Raw genomic sequence first — 21136 nt, forward strand, 5'->3', positions numbered from 1 at the left:
GCACAATCTCATTAAACCGTCTTTCTTCCGTACAAATAGCACGGGTGCACCCCAAGGAGATACACTCGGTCTGATGTAACCCTTGGCCAACAGATCTTCAAGCTGTGCTTTCAGTTCTTTCAATTCAATAGGCGCCATTCTATACAGAGCTCGAGATATGGGAGCTGTACCTGGTATAAGATCGATGCTGAAATCTACCTCTCGGACTGGAGGTAACCCTGGAATCCGTCGGGGAATACATCGGCAAACTCACGTACCACTGGCAGATCTGCCAATACTGGGCTCGATTTCAGTAGATCTACCGAATATATAAGGAACCCTTTTGCTCCTTTCTGCAACAATCTGGTCATGGTTAAAGCAGACACTAAGGGAATCCGAGATCTGGAACCCTTTCCGTAGAATTTTCATTCGTCAGTCATCTCTAGTCTGAACCTGAAAATTTTTTGGAAACATTCTACAGCGGCTCGGTACTTGGTTAACATATCAATCCCAACAATACAATCAAAATAAGCTATCCCAAGTACAATACAATCTAAATCAATTTCATGCCCCTCAAACTGTAGTATACAATGTCTAACTGAAGTCACAGATATAAGACCACTTCCCAACGGAGAAGACATAGACACTATAGTAGCTAAGGACTCGACAGGCAAAGCATGCAACAATGCAAAGCGCTCAGAAATGAATGTATGAGATGCACATGTGTCTATCAAAACATAGGCAAGATAACTGCAAAGAAAACAGTTACCTGCGATCACATCGTCCTGTGCATCTTGGGCTTGCTCCTCTGTCAATGCAAACACCTGAGCCTGTTGTCTGGGAGGTTGGCTCACTGTTTGGCTACCTCTGGCTCGAGACTGAGTCGGTGTAGGGGTTGGCTGGAAGGAATGGACAGACGAAGCTTGCCTCTCAGGATGAGCTACTAACGCAGAAGACCCTGCACCTTGAGATCTCTGTGAACTCCTCTGTGGACAAACTTTGGCGAAATGCCCCTGTTGCCTACATATGTTACATCTGCCCATCATACCCTGACACTGCTCGGTGGCATGTCTACATCCACAAGAACTGCAGTACACACCTGTATACTCTATACTCTTGCCAGGACCTCTCTGTCGTGACCCACTAGAGCTCGACGAACTTCTCCCTGATCTCTTGAACTGTTTACCCTTCGCTTTCAACTGATCTTTTCTTCCACTGCTATGGGGACCTGGACGCTAATCATGTTCTTAATCATCATTGGGACTAATTAATTTATTATAAAACAGGGTCTAAATTTTTTTTTAAAAAATGCGGAACGTAGTGAAATAAAACATATATATACATCTCAGTATATAAAAGTACAAATCCTGTATCACATACATTTATTCAACTAAGGTTTAACATCTAATGTCAATTGTCCAACCCTATCTTTAATCCAAGTCCGGAATCTCCACTCTAACAACAATATATATATATCAAAAGCTGAAATATAATCAATATCAAACTGTCGACAATGCTCGTAATTCCACGACTCAGACTAGACTCAATCCTAGCCTAGGGATCCCGGTTTCCAGACATTGGCATTCCATATCAACCAACAGTAATAGAAAAGACTCCAGTTCTATCCACGTCGATATGGCATCGATCACCAGTAATAGAAGAAGCTCTGATTCTATCCACATTGGTATAGTATCGATCACCAGTAATAGAAGAAAACTCCGATTCTATCCACATCGATATGACATCGATCATCAGTAATAGTAGAAGTTATAATTCTATCCACATCGATACGGTACCGATCACCAGTAATAGAAAAAGCTCTAATTCTATTCACATCGATAGCCAATCCTCTGGTGACAGACTATGTCACTAATGCCAATACACTATCTTATGACATCGCGCAATGTGCCCGTGGCGATCCCACCACTAACAGGAACTTCTGTCATAAGATTACTCTTCTAATACCTGCTATTTATAAATCAAGAGAACAAGTACATCAATCCACTCAATGCAATATCAATGCAATAAAGTAAAGTATGTGATTTAGGGAAACTCAAGTCTAAACCGACTCAAGTCGATCTCCCAATACACATTGACTTATACCTTTATCTTCCCGCTCTGATGAAGACGAAGTCCTGAATTCAACTCTGTCCATTCTCAATCTGGTAATAACAATACCGAACAGACACAATATCAATATATAACTCAATTCAGAACCTGTTCTGATCAATACTCAATCAAAACATAATCTAATCAATATCGACGATATCACGATATAATCGAAATCATTACTGAATCTGATAAATATCAATTTACGGATGTTTCGACGGCATATAATACAATCTCGATAACCCTGTCAGTCTCAACATCACAGACATAATACCAGAACTCATAATCAATATCAGTACAATTCATAATCTCAGTCACAGTACAAATCTGATATCTCATCTAAGTCAAATCGATTCCGAAAATCATAATAATTACAGAAACAGTCTGTTCTTCGATCTGACTTCAAATATACAATGTCTATATATATATTTATGTATATATATATATATATATATACACATATATATATATACACGTCGCACGGTGAGGCCAAATGGCTTGTTCTTGTTCTGCATGACTGGCGCATATGCGCGCAAAATTCCGCGTCTATGCGCCGGAGGCTTTATTCAAAACCTGCTACTGGAGTGCTCGCGCATATGCGCGTCTCCCCGCGGCGCATATGCGCGAGGCTTTCTGCACATTTGCCTTGGCTACTGTACATGCCGCGCATATGCGCGCACTCACGCCGCGCATATGCGCGGGGTCTTCTGCCAAACCTGCGCATATATGCGCGCCCGATCGCACATATGCGCGAATGGCACCTCCCTCACACATATTTCGCGTCTTTTCTCGTCTAATGCTTTTCGTCTATAATTACCTTGATTACTCAATAAATCATTTCAGATTAATCTCGGATTACGTTAAATATACCCAAATCATTTCAGATTACGGTAATCAAATTCTCGGGCCTTACATTTCTCCCCTCCTAAGATACGATTTCGTCCCCGAAATCACAAGCAATCTACTCGTGGAATATAGATAATCATATCAGATTTTCAATCAGACACCAGAAGGAGATATACAGAAACTTCAATAATGTAATGCCCGGAAAATTAATCCCAGTAATCGGTAATTATTGAATTATAATTTGATATGATTATGAAAGGATTAATCGGGACATGAAATACACATAAGTGTGAAAAGTGTGTGTATTGGTGCGAAGGACTCACGCACATGCGCGAGCTAATGCGCGCACATGCGCGCATTGGACAGTAGGCTTCGCGCATATGCGCGAAGTGACTGCGCGCATATGCGCGAAGGAGGCAGTAGGGTACCTCGAGATGGAAGTTCCCTCGCGCATATGCGCTGATCGATGCGCGCATATGCGCGAGGCGAGGTGAGATGCACGCACAGAGATTTTGCATCTCGCGCATATGCGCCGCGAGGAATCGCGCATATGCGCGAGACGTGCAGGAGGCACACTCGACCACTTGGCTCATTGCATGTGCGAGATATGTAAATATATATATATACATGCAAAATCATTTCTTAAGAAAGAAAAATCGAAAGTTCAGAGGAAACTTTGCTTCTTGGTTTTAGAATTGGATTTGCGAGCGATCCGTTCGTCTGATTTTGATTCCGACTTCGGTACTGAGTTCCTAGCAACGTAGGCTACAACTGGACGTAAGTTTTGCTACGTTTTGACATGCTTTGAAATTATGCTATTGTCAGAATTGAATGGAACTCATATATGTTGTTGTTGACATAGTAGACATCATAGAATCGAAGTCAGATTTAGAAACGGACTGATTATGAAATTGTTATGATTTTCTAATTATAATCCGTTGATACCGGACAGATTTGGATTATGGATTGATTATAGATTGTATTGGATATGAGTTATGGATTGTAACTGTTATCTGGTGATATGGTATGGACGGGAATATGGAGATTGTACCGTTATGCCGTTGATTCTGAATTAAATCAAAGAATTATCAGATTGTTATTGATTCGAGTGGTATATTGACATAAGATTATTCATATTGTCATTACCAGACAGACTGTTAATTTAGGACTTCGACTGAGCAGGAATCCGAGACTGCAACGAAAGGTATAAGTCAATGTGGTATTGGGAAATGGACTTGAGTCGGTTTAGACTTGGGTTTCCCTAAATCACATACTTTATTTTATTGCATGGATATTTGCATTACATTGATTAATGTACTTGTTCTCTTGAAATTAGATGACAGGTATTAGACTAGTTATCTTGTGACAGAAGTGCCGGATAGTGGTGGTATCACCACGGCACATTGCACGATGTCACAAGATAGGATATTAGTGATAGAACTACAGTCCATGACGGTTAGGTCAGGACACTGGATGTATGGTTATATCGAGTAATAGAATCCATTACGGAATTCGATATAGGAACACCATATTTGGTTATATCGAGTAAAGGGGTTGAATTTCTTCTATTACGGAATTCGATATAGGAATACCGGGGCACTGGTTATATCGAGTAATAGAGATTATGGTTCCCTCCTTTACGGAATTCGATATAGGAATACCACATCTGGAAACCGGGATCCCTAGACTAGGATTGAGTCTAGTCTTAAATGATGTATCTACGAGTATTGTAGATTCTTGTTTATGTTTCGGAGTATGATACATATTCAGGTTACCTGATTACATGCTTTATATTGTTTATATGATTGCATGTTTCATTGATTTATACTGGGGATTATATTCTCACCGGTATATCCGGCTGTTGTCTTGTCTGTATGTGTACTTGACAACAGGTGGGACAGGTCCAGGGTCGAGGAGATGAAGAGCTAGATCATGATTAGAGTGGTGGCACCGGACTTGGACTAGATGTAGGGTTCAACACTTGACTTTAGTTTTAAACCCTAGTTTGAATAAATGTTGAAATACAGGATTTGTATTTTATATACTGATATGTATATATGTTGTATGTCACTACGTTCCGCATTTTAAAAAAAATTTTAGACCCTGTTTTTAATTGATTAATTAGTCCCATTTATGATTAAGAACTTGATTAGCGTCCGGGTCCCCACAAATAATCTCATATCAACGAGATCACTCGTGATAGAATCAATTTCCGAACAATGGCTATACAACATACGTATATATCAATCAACAGTTCATAACAAACTATAACCATCAGCTGTTATCAAATCTGTTTATCTCAGTCAAATATATTCATTCTTCAACCTTAAATACCAACAGTCATCATCCGACGTTGGCTTGTTTAAAGTCTACTTTCAAGTTATCTTCATTTGTTTCTGATTCCGTCGCATTTTTTATATAAGATCTCTGATCCCATCAGATTTGATTTCAAATATCATCGAGATATAAATCCCCATACAACAAGAATTAACAGTTTTCACTGTACAACATCTCAAATGATGTCATCTCAATACTCCTCTGATATCTCTCGTTGTACGATAATTCATAATTGACAATCAATCATGTCAAATAGTGCTAAAATCCAGCACTACAGTTCCTGGATATCCTCCAGTATCAGGATAGTTCACTCCGACTATCCGTCAATCTATAAATTATTGATGAAATATCACCCTATGCACTCAGCCAAAAGTACAAAATCAAACGAAAATCACAGTCTGACATAATTTACTTTGGCATTCAATACAATCTGACCCCCGTTTCTGACATACCTCTCAGTCGTCTGGTTATACTTGTATGTCATCTTGTACAATATAACATAGGCAGGTTTGAACAATCGTTCAATCATAACCACATATTGGTACAATCTTGGCAAGATTTCGGTAATTCCATCACCAGATCCATAGAAATGTACTCCTATTTCTGTTTAGGAATCAATAATTTGTATAACCAATCCCTTGGTTTTTTATCTTTCTGTCTTCATCTGTCAGCGATTTAGACATTTCAATACAAATTCTGACATAACTGATTTCATCTGTTTACTTCCAAACTGTCATTTCGAATTATCACACATTTCCTGTTACTGTAATAATATGAATTCTACTTCTACGTACTTCTGACAATGCCTGTCATTTCAAATTCGAAATATCTGACACAAACAAAATAGTTGATTATATAAAATACAGCATTACCTACCTGGTATTCTGACTGACACCCTGTTCTGTCTATCGAAATCAAGTTCTAAACAGTCTAATCAAACTTCTGAACTGTTGTATTTTTCAAAACTAGCTCTGAGTCAGCTTGAACTGTATATAATCTCAACGGTTCATAACAATCGATATCGAATACGGATTCAGAATAATATCAATATCAGCTCAGATTCAGATATAAACCAATTCCTGATAATACTAACGATTCTGACTAACCGATTACATCTTCAACATTGTTTGGATCTCCTGCTATATTATCTTCGAATGTAATGTCCTCCAAACAATATACTCTGTCTCAAATACTGTTTTAGAACAATACAATTCTCAAGCAATCACAAAACAACAATCGGATATACTAATCTGCCATACTCATGCAAATATAAATTACTGATATCGGTGTCTTTCTCAGTCAGTGATCACTACCCCAGCTGTATTCATATAATTCAATATACCACATTCGAATATCACGTATTCTGAATATAATTCTGTTTCAAATCAGATTCATATGAACAATTCCGGTATATAATAATTTCCAACTCTCAAATCATTCAATAAAAGATATTCGGTTTACTCAGTAATATGCCACGAGTATATCAAAATATCATAGATAAACGGCACAAAATCATTCAAATATCTCTGATCACAGGATTTATTAATCCATAACAGAACTGAAATATCTCAAAGAGAAACATATAATCAGATGTAACTCTAACTCTTCAGGCAGTAAATCGTTTCACTGATATTTCAATTCTCTCAATTCAATCAATATTATTCTGTTCAAAATTCTGAAATAAAACCAGTACCTGTATCGAATCAAGGCTATAATCAATCTCCCTGATACGAAGCAAATATAACATCTGAATCTGGAAGACTATAACAAATATCCTGCTACTAACAAATCAGTTCATGCTACACTCAGTTTTCAATAATCAACTGAATGTATAAGGAATATCTTCATTCCTTTCGATAATCATCGAATCATAATTAATATAGATATCAAGGAATTCAAAATCGAGAATCCTTATCGTATATCATTCATTTTCCAGTCATCTCAAATCTGAATCTTACCATCTTCTGGCAAGAAATTACAACCTCTCTGTACTTGTTAGCATATCAGTATCAATAATGCAGTCAAAATCAGACAACACAAGTACAACATAATTTAATTCAATTTCATTCTCATCTTACTGTAGTATACAATATCTCACAGAATTCACTGATATCAATTCCTCTCCCCAAAAGGTAGAAGGATCAATACTACAGTAATACAGACCCAACAGGTATAACATATATCAATGCAACTCAGTCAAAGATAATCGTAGGGAAATGCATTAGTACATATCAATACATATGCAACATAATCATAAAAGATTAGTATATGTCACTATATCCTCACGTGTGTCCTGGGTCTGTTCCTCGATCACTATCACCAGATGATTCTGCTCCCTGAAATTTCCGGAAGCCTTTCTGTGGACAAACTCTAGCAAAATGTCCTTGCTGTTTACAGAAATTACATCTACTAGTCACTCCATGGCATTGTTCCGTGAGGTGTCTCCCGCCACAAACTCTGCAATAGGTTCCAGTATAACTCGGACTAGAACCACTGGAGCTAGATGAACCACTCCCTAACTTCTTGAATGGCTTCTTTCGAGCTTTCAGCAAATCTTGCTTTCCACTCGTGCTGCCGCGATCAAATCGGAGAGGGGATTGCTGTGTCTGGGGTTGCATCGCACACAACCTTCCTAGTTGTCTAATCAGACTCGTCTCCGCTCTCTTCGCTCTACTCAAGGCATCAGCAAAATGGTAAGGTCGCTGCATATTCATCAATGCAACTATCTCCCTCTGACGAACTGATCCGCTACAGCTTCATCATTCCCAACTACATGAGGAGCAAAACGCAGTAGAGTAGAGAATTTAGCAACATACTCTTCAATATTCAGTTGACCTTGCCTCAAATTCTCAAATTCTGCTTTCTTGTCCTCTCGGTGTGAAAATGAGAAAAATCTTCGATAAAATTCAGTTCTGAATATTTCTCACGAAATCACTGTACCTCTCTGTTCTAACATTCTTTTACTTGTAATCCACCAACTCCTGGCGGCTTCTCGTAACTGGTTAGGCACCATTTTAACTCTCTGTTCATCTGTACAATCAAGTAAATCGAACAGTATTTCTATGTCATCAAGCCAGTTCTCACAATCTTCAGACGTCTCGATACCACTCAGAATCGGCGGGTGAAATAACTGGAACTCTTTCAACTTTATTTCCATCTGAGTTTCTGATACATCTATCAGATCAGTCGAAGTACTACCCCTTTCTGGAATTCTTCTAGGAGGTATATCTGATAATCACAGATGTTAGTAGTAACAGGAGACAAATCCGTCTCAATCCCAATCCTGATCAGCTTACCTCTGATTAAGAATTGGTTCTGATCCAGTTTCAAATAATACATGTTACCAAATCAACTCAGATATTCAGGTAACATGTAGCTTAATATACAGTAAAAACATACTGAAATCTTAGCATATACAATGTAATTTCAACATTATATTCCAATATGTGCCATATAACTTCGGGCACTAACACATAACATCATGCTAGCACACACCATGTAATTCAACATTATAATAAATCACATGCTAGCAATCACATGCAAGGAAAGAAAACTCATTCTACCCCGCTCACTCTTCCCTATCTCAGTCCAAGAACCTATAGTTCTAGAATCTACAGCTCAAGGACCTACAGCTCTGATACCACCTGTTGTGGGGACCCGGACGCTAATCATGTTCTTAATCATCATTGGGACTAATTAATTAATTATAAAACAGGGTCTAATTTTTTTTTTTAAAATGAGGAACGTAGTGAAATAAAACATATATATACATCTCAGTATATAAAAGTACAAATCCTGTATCACATACATTTATTCAACTAAGGTTTAACATCTAATGTCAAGTGTCCAACCCTATCTTTAATCCAAGTCCGGAATCTCCACTCTAATCACGATCTCTCTTCATCTCCTCAACCCTGAACCTGTCCCACCTGTTGTCATGTACACATACGACAAGACAACAGCCGGATAACTTTGGTGAGAATAAATCCCAGTATAAATCAACGAAACATGCAATCAAATGATAAACATAAAAGCATGGACAGATAACAGCAATATATATATATATATCAAAAGCTGAAATATAATCAATATCAAACTGTCGACAATGCTCGTAATTCCAAGACTCAGACTAGACTCAATCCTAGCCTAGGGATCCCGGTTTCCAGACATTGGCATTCCATATCAACCAACAGTAATAGAAAAGACTCCAGTTCTATCCACGTCGATATGGCATCGATCACCAGTAATAGAAGAAGCTCTGATTCTATCCACATCGGTATAGTATCGATCACCAGTAATAGAAGAAAACTCCGATTCTATCTACATCGATATAACATCGATCGTCAGTAATAGAAGAAGTTATAATTCTATCCACATCGATACGGTACCGATCACCAGTAATAGAAAAAGCTCTAATTCTATTCACATCGAGAGCCAATCCTCTAGTGACAGACTATGGCACTATTGCCAATACACTATCTTATGACATCGTGAAATGTGCCCGTGGCGATCCCACCACTAACAGGCACTTCTGTCATAAGATTACTCTTCTAATACCTGCTATTTATAAATCAAGAGAACAAGTACATCAATCCACTCAATGCAATATCAATGCAATAAAGTAAAGTATGTGATTTAGGGAAACTCAAGTCTAAACCGACTCAAGTCGATCTCCCAATACACATTGACTTATACATTTATCTTCTCGCTCTAACGAAGACGAAGTCCTGAATTGAACTCTGTCCATTCTCAATCTGGTAATAACAATACCGAATAGACACAATATCAATATATAACTCAATTCAGAACCTGTTCTGATCAATACTCAATCAAAACATAATCTAATCAATATCGACGATATCACGATATAATCGAAATCATTACTGAATCTGATAAATATCAATTTACGGATGTTTCGACGGCATAATAATACAATCTCGATAACCCTGTCAGTCTCAACATCACAGACATAATACCAGAACTCATCATCAATATCAGTACAATTCATAATCTCAGTCACAGTACAAATCTGATATCGCATCTCAGTCAAATCGATTCCGAAAATCATAATAATTACAGAAACAGTCTGTTCTTCGAGCTGACTTCAAATATACAATGTCTACTGTATCAGAAACACCATATATGATCCATATTCAATTATGACAATATCATAATTTCAAATCATCTCTAAACGTAACAAAACTTACGTCCAGTTGTAGTTGTCGTCGCTAGGAACACGATACCGTACTCGGATTCAAAATCAGACGGACGGAATTTGCGTGACGTTCAATTTTCGTACATCAGAGACTTGAAGCTTCAGTTCCTCTTTTCTTAAGTTTTCTGAATAATTAACGTTGCTTACATATATATATATATACACGTCGCACGGTGAGGCCAAATGGCTTGTTCTTGTTCTGCATGACTGGCGCCGGAGGCTTTATCCAAAACCTGCTACTGGAGTGCTCGCGCATATGCGCGTCTCCCCGCGGCGCATATGCGCGAGGCTTTCTGCACATTTTCCTTGGCTACTGGACATGCCGCGATTGCGCGCACTCACGCCGCGCATATGCGCGGGGTCTTCTGCCAAACCTTTGCATATGTGCGCACCCGATCGCGCATATGCGCGAATGGCACCTCCCTCGCACATATTTTGCGTCTTTTCTCGTCTTTTTCGGTCTAATTATTTTCGTCTATAAATACCTTGATTACTCAATAAATCATTTCAGATTAATCTCGGATTACGTTAAATATACCCAAATCATTTCAGATTACGGTAATCAAATTCTCGGGCCTTACAACTGCTGCTACCACCGGTCTCAAATCGAGGAGGGGGTTGAACTGAAGGCAGTGGCGGTCTAGGAGTCGGCACAACATAAGGAATACTTCGTTGCCTAAGTAATCCAGCTTCCGCTCCCTTGGCACGATTCAACGCATCAGTAAAGTTGTTGGGCCTACCGGTATTTACCAAGGTAAAGATTTCTGGATTCAAGCCATTTATAAACTGATCCGCAACGGCCTCTTCATTCTCGGCAACATGAGGAGCGAATCGGAGCAATGACGAGAACTTGGCAACATATTCTTCTATGTTCAGTTGTCCTTGCCTCAAATTGGCGAACTCAGCACCCTTATCTTTTCGGTAAGACACAGGGAAGAATCGCTGATAAAACTCAGTCTTGAATACCTTCCAAGTAATCTGTGTACCACGGTGCTCCGATGCTCTCTTCATAGTAATCCACCAGTTCTTGGCCACATCTTGCAGTTGATGCCCAACTAATTTCACTCGTCGGTCATCAGTGTACTCAAGGGATTCGAATAGCATCTCGATATCCTCTAGCCAACTCTCACACTCGACTGCATTTTCTGTACCTTTCAGTGTCGGTGGTCAGAAAGACTGAAACCGTTTAAGCAATGTCTCCATCGGTGTAGCAGTCACGTCCATCGGATCACTGGATGTACTGCCCTATTCTGGTGCCCGACCTGCTGCTGGTTGCGGTACTCGTCGAGGCGGCATATCTGAATATCAAACAGATTAATACACAATCTATACAATCTGTCTCAGCTCTCCTCTGATCATATACCTTTGATCCAGAATCGGTTCTGATTCAGTCTTTGCGAATACATGCTGTAAATCAATTCAGATAACAATACAACATGTAATAGGGAAAGCAATAAATCATGCTAGCACATCATAAAGCAAGAAAGATGACTCGATCTACCCCGCTCATTCTATTCTATCTCAGTCTACAGAACCTACTGCTCTGATACGTCCTGTTGTGGGGACCCGGGCTCTAACTCAATTCTTTCTGGGATTAATTGGATCTTTGTTCGAAAATGTGGGTCATAAAAAAAATTTCTTTTAACATTAATTCAAATGTATATAAACATGCACAAGGTCTTTATTTATTTTATTACTACAAACATAATATACATGTCTTGTTCAGTACATATTCAACAAACCAGTATTCAAATACAGTACAAGACAAAAGTACAAACTACTAGTACATCTGCTATGCCCGTGATCACCACGCTATATCCATCTCTCACCTCTGTTGCGACCCAGATCCTGCCCTACCTGTTGTTATGCACACATACAGACACAACAACAGCCGGAAACTCCCGTGAGAACAAATCCCAGTATAAAACATGTATACCTGCATGTCATACTATTGAATACAAAATCATAACACATGTTTCAGTAATTAGGACACATTAGTAAATACAGATAAAACAATCATGCACATAATCAATAGCAATACGTCCCATAATCTAGGAAACGTAATTCAAAGTATTCTACCTCATGTCTTGACTCAACTCGTATCTAAATCTAGGGATCCCGGTGTGAATAAGATGTAACAGGTCTCCCACCTACTCTCCCCTTCGGGGTGGCGTTACATCTTATTCCTAGACTTCGGTCCTGACTGTATCGAATATCTACAATCGGAGTGATTCTGATCCGAAGCGTCGACACCACCGAACGTCTAGTTATTTGGAGAATCTACCAAATGACTCACCTATCTTAAAGGCTTGAATATGAATCTATAAACAAAGCATAAGCATTCAAATATAAACAATAATCTAGTATGTGATTTTGTTGGGGAAACTCAAATTGAATCTCATTTGAGTTGTATCTTCCCAAAACAAAACATGAGATACACCTTCTTGTCGTTCGTATAAGTCGAAGTCTCATATTCTTGATATCGAATCTGTCAAACCAAATTTGAAATGACATATATATAATGCACCATATCAACTTCTAACTCAAAGGAATGCACATACGGATCAATATTCAACGTCGGTATATTTCGACGGCATAACGGCGTAAACTTGCGATACCGATCAATTCAAATCTCACCATATGTCAACATATCGTAATCCTCAACTCATCATCATCATAATCTACCCATTAGCATCTCAAAATTTGGAGGAATTTATACACATATATGCTGGAAATCATAACAATAGCATACGCTATTCGAAAATCGATCTGATTGCGAATATACGTTACTTATAATCTTAAGAACCTCTAATAGCAACCACATCATAATTTCTTCAATACACAAGATCTGAATCATGTTGGAATTGAACAATATTTACCTCTTCTTGTAGCCTTTGATGAGAACAACACAAATCTATGTTTGAATTGAAGTTTGGATATGTAAATCTTGCATAAAATAGCTTCAAAAATGAAAAAACCTCCCCCCTTCCTAAAACCTCTCTTTCTCTCGGTTATCTGATGTTCATTCCCAGCAAAATGAATAATGAAAGACACCTATAACATCCATGCATGACAAGGGACAAGTGTCTCATTTTTTTGAATTACACGTCTCGCGCATATGCGCGAGACCTATTGGTCTCGGCAATGTCAATCTTAACTTCTCGCGCATATGCGCGCTTCATCTCGCGCTTATGCGCCAAAGATTCTGGACATGTCGCGCATATGCGCGTATCTACTCGTGCATGTGCGCCAATGTTTCTGGAAATGTCGCGCATGTGCGTGCCTCATCTAGCGCATATGCGCGAGGGCTTCTGGACCCCTCGCGCATATGCACGTATTTCTTCGCGCATGTGCGCTGCCGCTTGTCCTTTACAGCACTTTGAATATTTTCTCGTCTCTCCCGGTCCGATACAATGCATCTATAATCACCTTAATTATCAACAAAACCAGTCTGACGATAATAACTAAATCCTCGGGCCTTACATTATCCTTAATCCAAATCAATTTTAATGACCAATTTAACATTTTATGCAATAAAGGCAATATAAAAACGTTAAATAACTAGGTTACCGGTGATAAGGGTCGTGTCTGCCTCCTCTTCAGCCTCCTCGGCATGCATAACATAAGGTGCTTTTTTCTTTGGGCAATGTGCAAACTTTGTCATTCTTCCTTGCATATGAAGTATCTAAAAGATTCCACATGCACTTGCTGTAATTTAAGCGGTTGCACTCCTTGCATGGTAGCCTATCTGCAGGTTTCGATGCTCCAGGTTGTGGTAGTTTTGTTGGTCCTGGCTTCTTTGCTTGAACTTGGGGCTTTTGTGGCTCTTGAGGTCTGGGAGGTCCCAAGAATGGCTTTTTACTTGGCTGAGAATTCTACTGGTGTTGCTGTCTTTTGCATTGCATCTCGAAGTCAATGTCTTTCAAAGATTGCTCGGCTTGAAATGTATAGGTAGTAGCAGCAGCATAATCCAAGGGTCGCATCATAATCACGTCACGTAATCCAAAAGGTGTCTAAACTTCTCCACAACATCCTTAGCAATAAGGGGTACAAAATGACAACCCCTATCAAACTTCCTCACAAACTCAGCCAGAGAAGTGTCTCCCTTACAAAGAGTAATAAATTCCCTCTTAAATCGTCCTGAACATCAGCACTAAAGTACTTCTCATAAAATATTTCCTTGAATCGAGCCCAAGTAAGAGTAGCAAGATTAATACCATGCTCAACTCCTTCCCACCATAAAGAAGCATCATCCCTAAACATATATGTAGCACACCTCACAGGATCAGCATATCCGATATTCAAATAGCGAAAGTGCACCTCAAGTGCTCAAATCGAAGCCTTAGCATCAAATAGGTCAGTGGTGCCAGAAAATTCCTTTGACCCTAGCCTCCGGAACTGATCTAAGATATCGTGTTGTGGCCTAGAATCCTGCTGAAACTGCTGCTCAAAGAAATGATCCATGTTCTCCAGTGCATGCGTAGCAGCATCCCCATTTGGAGGCGGGGGTGCATTAACATGAAGATCTTCAACATTCTATGTCTGCCTATCAGTACTAGGTGCACATATAGGAGGTATTATATCTGAATTCTAAACGTAACCAACATGCATTTAAATCTAAGTTTTCTAATCTTGCAACATATACTAATCCATTTTAGCAATTTTAAGCATATAAAACATATATTCTCATAAAGCTTTTAAACATGTAACAAAAACATATAATTCATGTAATAATGCAGGTATCATCATAAAGATCGTATAAATCATATAAACTTACAATTTTGAGGCTTGACGACTGAGCTTCCCGGCACTGACAGTAGCACAACCCTTTACAGGAAAATTGATCTGATACGAACTGAAATGTCCACTACTCGTTTTCTTTAAAATACACTGGAAAATTTATTTATTATTATTCTATTAATTTCCTAGTCTTGGCCGAATTTTAAAATGCATAATTGGATATATTAAAAATATTTTTGATACCATTTTAAAAAAAAAACAACCAACTATATTTGAAAATTCAAATGAAATGGTTCAAAGCATAAAATCGTCAAACATTTGCAAATCCTAACTTAGCAACAAAGGTAAAACTAACAATCTTTCAAAAACCACTCAACAACATAATAAAAGTCGTAAAAATATCTTCAACAAAACTTAAAATCATAAGTCATAATCATAATGCGGAAAATCTAGCTCTGGTCCTCGTGTTATGTTCACCTTCAGTCTAGCAAGATCAACAATCAAGACCTCTACTACCTTCAATATCATACTCACCGGCATCAATCACACCTAGTGAGTCTAAATTTTCAGCAAATCATAAACTTGATAACAAATAATATGTATACAATCACATGCAACAATGAAAATTCTTATACTTAAAATAACATTTCCAATCACATGCAACAATGAAAATGCTTATATTTAAACTAACATTTCATAATCATGCATAAACATAAACATTTTTCATATCATCATAAACATATTCATATTCATCATATACATATATGTTTTCCTTTCGTTGAATTCATGTTAATTGTGACTTTCGTATTAGAGGTCGATGGAAACATCAACATGCCACAGTACTAGACGGCGGAGACATCAGCGACACTCTCACCCGTCAACTGAGCACTGGCCTTACGTATTATCGTATCATCGTATTAGTCATAATTACTTCATTTCCTGCAACATATCTTTTAGCGTTAACTTTTCATCATAAAATTCTATAAATATTTAAAATAATCATATTAACATATTTTACAGCATTCAAGACACTGTCATGACATTTACTATTTTCAGGTGTAAAATAACCTTTTTACCCCTAGACGTAGAATTTCACAGTTTTGACTTTTTCTTATTTCTATTGACTCAAAACCAAATAATTATTTAAGCATAGATAAATTTTCTGATATTTTTGTTTAGCTAAAATCATGGCTTTTTATTTATTTTTTAATTATAAATTCGTAATACATTTTAATCCCGAATTAAACTCGAACTTTAATATAAAATTCTCAAATTTAAAACATAGACTTTTTATATTTAATTTACCCTCGTGAACCATGATTCGGCCCTCGTTGAAAAACGATCCAAGCCTTAACCAATTTAAACCTAATTCTCGAACCCTAAGCTAAGCCAGAGCCACCTTGATCCAACCCCTGACCAGACCCTCTAAGAACCCTCATGGACCAACTAGATCAACCCTAGCTCGCTACAGCCCTTGGTGCAAAGGACCTGAGCCGCCCGAGAAGTAGAACCACTAGAACTCTTCAATTTACCTGCTAGGACTCTAACCACCAAGCCAGCCCTTGTCCCAGACCCTCGTGAACCCTCTCAAGACCCTAGACACCTATCCTAGCCCAGCCCTGATCACCCTGGTCGAGCCGTGTCCCCTTGTGCACAGCTGCACAACCTGCGATTGCTCGGGAAGAGTCCTAGCTTGCTAGGACTCCTTCCCAGCCGCTGTGCTCAAGTACTAGCGTGGCTAGGACACCTCTCCTGACCCAACCATGTCCCAGCCTAGCCCTGGTCGCGCCAAAGCCAAGCCATGGACCATGGTTCCCTCAAAATCGTGCCTTAACAATAAAACACATTATTTCAGTTCCAGCTTAGTTTGATTCATGTGCAGCCTATCAGGTGCCTCCTAAGACTCTTAGACTTGTGTAACAACAGCCCATCTTGATCCTTAATCATGGCAGCCCCTTCATGTAAACATATATCATGTTTTGATGCAAAAATCATACTTTAAAACACATGTATATGCATAAAAACGAAATAATTTAAAGGGAAACTTGCTTTTTCATGCAAATAACAATTAAATATATATTAGGGTGTGATAGATGAGAAAAAGGGGAATTATGACGTGCTTTTGTGTATATAACGCATGAAAACACATTGACGTTGCGAAGAACGACGATGAGAACTCTAGATGAATTTTCTTCCACCAAACTGAAGCTTTGCCTCTTGAAAATAATCGTGTGTGTGTGTGTGTTGTGATGGTGCTAGGAGTCTTGTGGTGTTTGAGGGCGAGGGAGGCGTGCATATAAAATTGAAATGAGTAGGGTGTTGGGCTTTATTATTTGATAAATAATAAGTGTGCTAACTTGGGCCCATTCGAAAGCTATACTAGGCCCAATAAGCCCAATAGTGCATTTAAAAGTTATTTCGTTAGAGAAATTTCGTGAAATTATTAGCTGAGTTGTCAAAAAGTTCGTATTGTTGTTGAAAATCGAATACCGATGGAAATTATGTCTCGGTGTATAAAATCATCTCAGAACTCCTTATTTTCAAAAATAACAAAAAGCATCAACCTTATTTTAAATAATTAAAAACAATTTTTTAATAAAAATATTTTCAATTTTTCAGCCCTCGGTCTCCGTTCCTCGATCGCATCTCGAATAACCTTTAAAAATACAATTTAATGTATTCAAGTAGAAACACTACTTTAAAATCATGTATACATAACAAATATAATTAAGTTAAGCAATTAAAATAATTTAATTGGCTATTTCTCATTTTCCTTAGATTTGCATGCGGTTGGATTACGTTGTCTTATTTTTTGACCTTATAGTATCTTACTAATTTTTGATAAAATATCACTTGTAAATGTTTGAAAGGTTTAAATTAGAAAATTTATTAATCTATCTAAGGATGTTTATATTTTTGTTTGAAAAAAAATTCAATTTTTAATATTCTGATCACTATAAAAAATATGATTTATGAAATTTTTTTGAGTGATTAACCATTGTGATAAGATCAGTTACAAAAGTATATGTCCCAAGATATACCTGATAAAAGTACCTAAAATTTTAAACTCACACATATTTTGTGAGTGAGTGGTGAGGATTGAGAAAACAGCTTTCAAGCCTTTATTGATCATGAGAGATGTTATCGATTGTTTAGATTTTGAGTTCTTATTTTGAAGATAAGAAATAGATATTTTCCGGGAAAAAAAAGAAAAAAAATGTTGAATATCTATGTATTTTTAAAGTTAATGCTACGACCCATTATCTCTCATAAAAAAAATCGTTCCCTGAGCATTTATCTGCATTCCAACTCCATGAAAGAAATTGTTCTAATGAATTGAAACATTTATTAACCTATGGGGATATGGAATTGAAACTCTTACTAGGAACTGAATGTCGTGTACATTTAATTACCTGAAAATAAGCTTTGAATTGATCAGCTCAGATTATTTCATAAATTATAATTATGATGATCTTGATATAACTTTGACAATTTTCAACTTTAATTTAAACACTTAGATAGTTTCGATTACATTTCTATTTAAATTAATAATTATGTTTTGTATTGTTATTAACGCTTAAATTTCTAGGGACTAGCAATAAGGTGGTTGGGGGTGTGATGAATATAAAAAATTATATATTAATTAAATGTTTTATAATATAAATTTATAGTTTTTGTTTTATTAAATGTTTAAATATTATATGTTTTATAATAAATTGTATAAAATATAATTTGTTGTGTAATTATAAGTTTTTACTATTTCTATAAGTTCAATAAAACAAGAATAACATTGGCTTTTCAAATGAGATTAAGATGATTCTTGGACATGTAGTAAGTTGATTTTAAAATCTTCAATATTGGTGGCAAGCATGAGATAAAAAACTTCTCACAATTGAGATCAAATTAAGCAATAAATAAAGTTATAAAAGGAGTGACAGTTTTAACATGCTCTATTATTTTGACCATATTTCTCAAATTACTTGGTCAAATGGTGAAAATAAAATACCACAATTCAAACAACGTAATTATCTGCATGTTTTGTTTTATGTGGAAAAGCAAAATCGGAAGGGACAATTTTCAAAAGTGATGTGTATGGTGACATAATTTTTTGGAACACCAATAAAGACTTGTATGAATAAAATAAAATTTTACTTGTGGTTGTCTCTCCAAATTTCGCTACAAATAGGGATGCATTGTAAGGTATGGAGATATTCCTCGTTTTATGAACAAACACTGGAGTTCATAATATTTTTCTTTTTGTTTTTCATTTATTTCTTCATTTAAATATATTTAGCATGTTTATTTCATATTCAAAGTTTTATAATTTGAATAATGAGTAGCTAACTTCCTAAAGTTGGGATGAAAAGATGAACCTTTTGGTATGATAATAAGATTATTAAAAAGTAATATTCTATGTTTTATATTATTTAATAATTATTTATTGTTTACGTTATATTGATTTCTTTAAGGATTATTATACCTTATTTATAAGTGGGAGTTTTGATTTATTATTGTTATATGTTAAACTAAATTCTTGGAACCACTTAAATGTTTGTTTGGTTTTACCATCTATTTAAAGTGGGAACCTTGATTTAGTGTTTACAAAAATATATATAACACAATAAATACTTGACAACATTTATAAGTTTTGCTATATATTACATACTTATGAGATAATAATATATAATATAATATAAATATGATTATTTAATATATTGGAACCATTTTATTAAGCGGATTTCAATAATATTCATTAATATTAACTTTATTAAAATACAAAAGAGTGGATCCTCTAATCTCAACTACTTGAATTAAAATTTGAACAATTAAAAATTGCCAATTAAAGATTCAAAAAATATAAAAAAAAGAAAAAAAAAACAAAATGACATTGTAGTGAACTTGTAATTACGTACCTTAGCTTCCCCGTGGATATGATATTCTGACTCACCGAATTATACTATTTGTGGACAATCCTCTCTTGGGAGTGCAACAATCAAAGTCGCATCAGAAGGATGGCTGAATTGACTAGAGTAGAAACTTCAACCAGTTGATCTTGTACAATGGCAAATTTTTTGGTTAGGCTTGTACGAAAAAAATCAATATGGTTGCTGAGTAGTTCCTGGGAGGAGAGTAGATTAAGGATTGTAATTGTTTCTCTTTCCATTGTTTCTACTGTTTCAAAGAGAGCAGCTACATCCTTCGTCAGTTTCTTCAAGTCCTTCATCGTGTGATCTTTTAAGGTGTTCAGACTCAAAGAATGCAGCAACTGAGTAGATTTGACTTGCGAGATATTGGAACCAAGATTTGTATGTTCTGACAAAATACTGCCCATCATCACATCAACTACTAGTGGAAGTTCAGAGAACAATTCTTCAGTGTGAATTTTTTCTTTCCTTTTTTCATTCGGAGTTAATTCCACTACTGCAAGCTGATTTATAGCAGCATCTTCGTCTATATCCTCTGCCATTTCTGTTACTATCTCTTCTTGAACTGATAGACTGTGAGGCTGATCCTGATGATCAGTTGTATCACTGGATGCCTCAACAGTCGTCTAAGAAGTGATCAGTTGAAGAGTGGCTTCAGACATGAAGAAAGTCTCAGCAAGCACAAAGTTGGATGAAATCAGTCCTGGCACAGCTGATGAATCCTGGGCTGTTGGAGTGATAGATGGTTCAGTTGGTGAGTGAATTGTTTCAGCTTGGACTACCACTTTTGAAACGTCCACTACTCGTTTTTCTTAAAAGTACTAGAAATTTTTTTTCTTTCTAATTCATTTGGCCAAAATATACATAATTATGTTTTAAAGTACTTTTGCACCATTTAAAATAAACCAACTAACTATTATCTGAAAATCCAAAAGAAAGTAATTCAAAGCATAAATCGTAAACGTCAACCAACCTAAACTAACAT

The sequence above is a fragment of the Primulina eburnea genome, chromosome 12, assembly GCF_022965805.1.
Source record: "Primulina eburnea isolate SZY01 chromosome 12, ASM2296580v1, whole genome shotgun sequence".
Taxonomy (NCBI): Eukaryota; Viridiplantae; Streptophyta; class Magnoliopsida; order Lamiales; family Gesneriaceae; genus Primulina; species Primulina eburnea.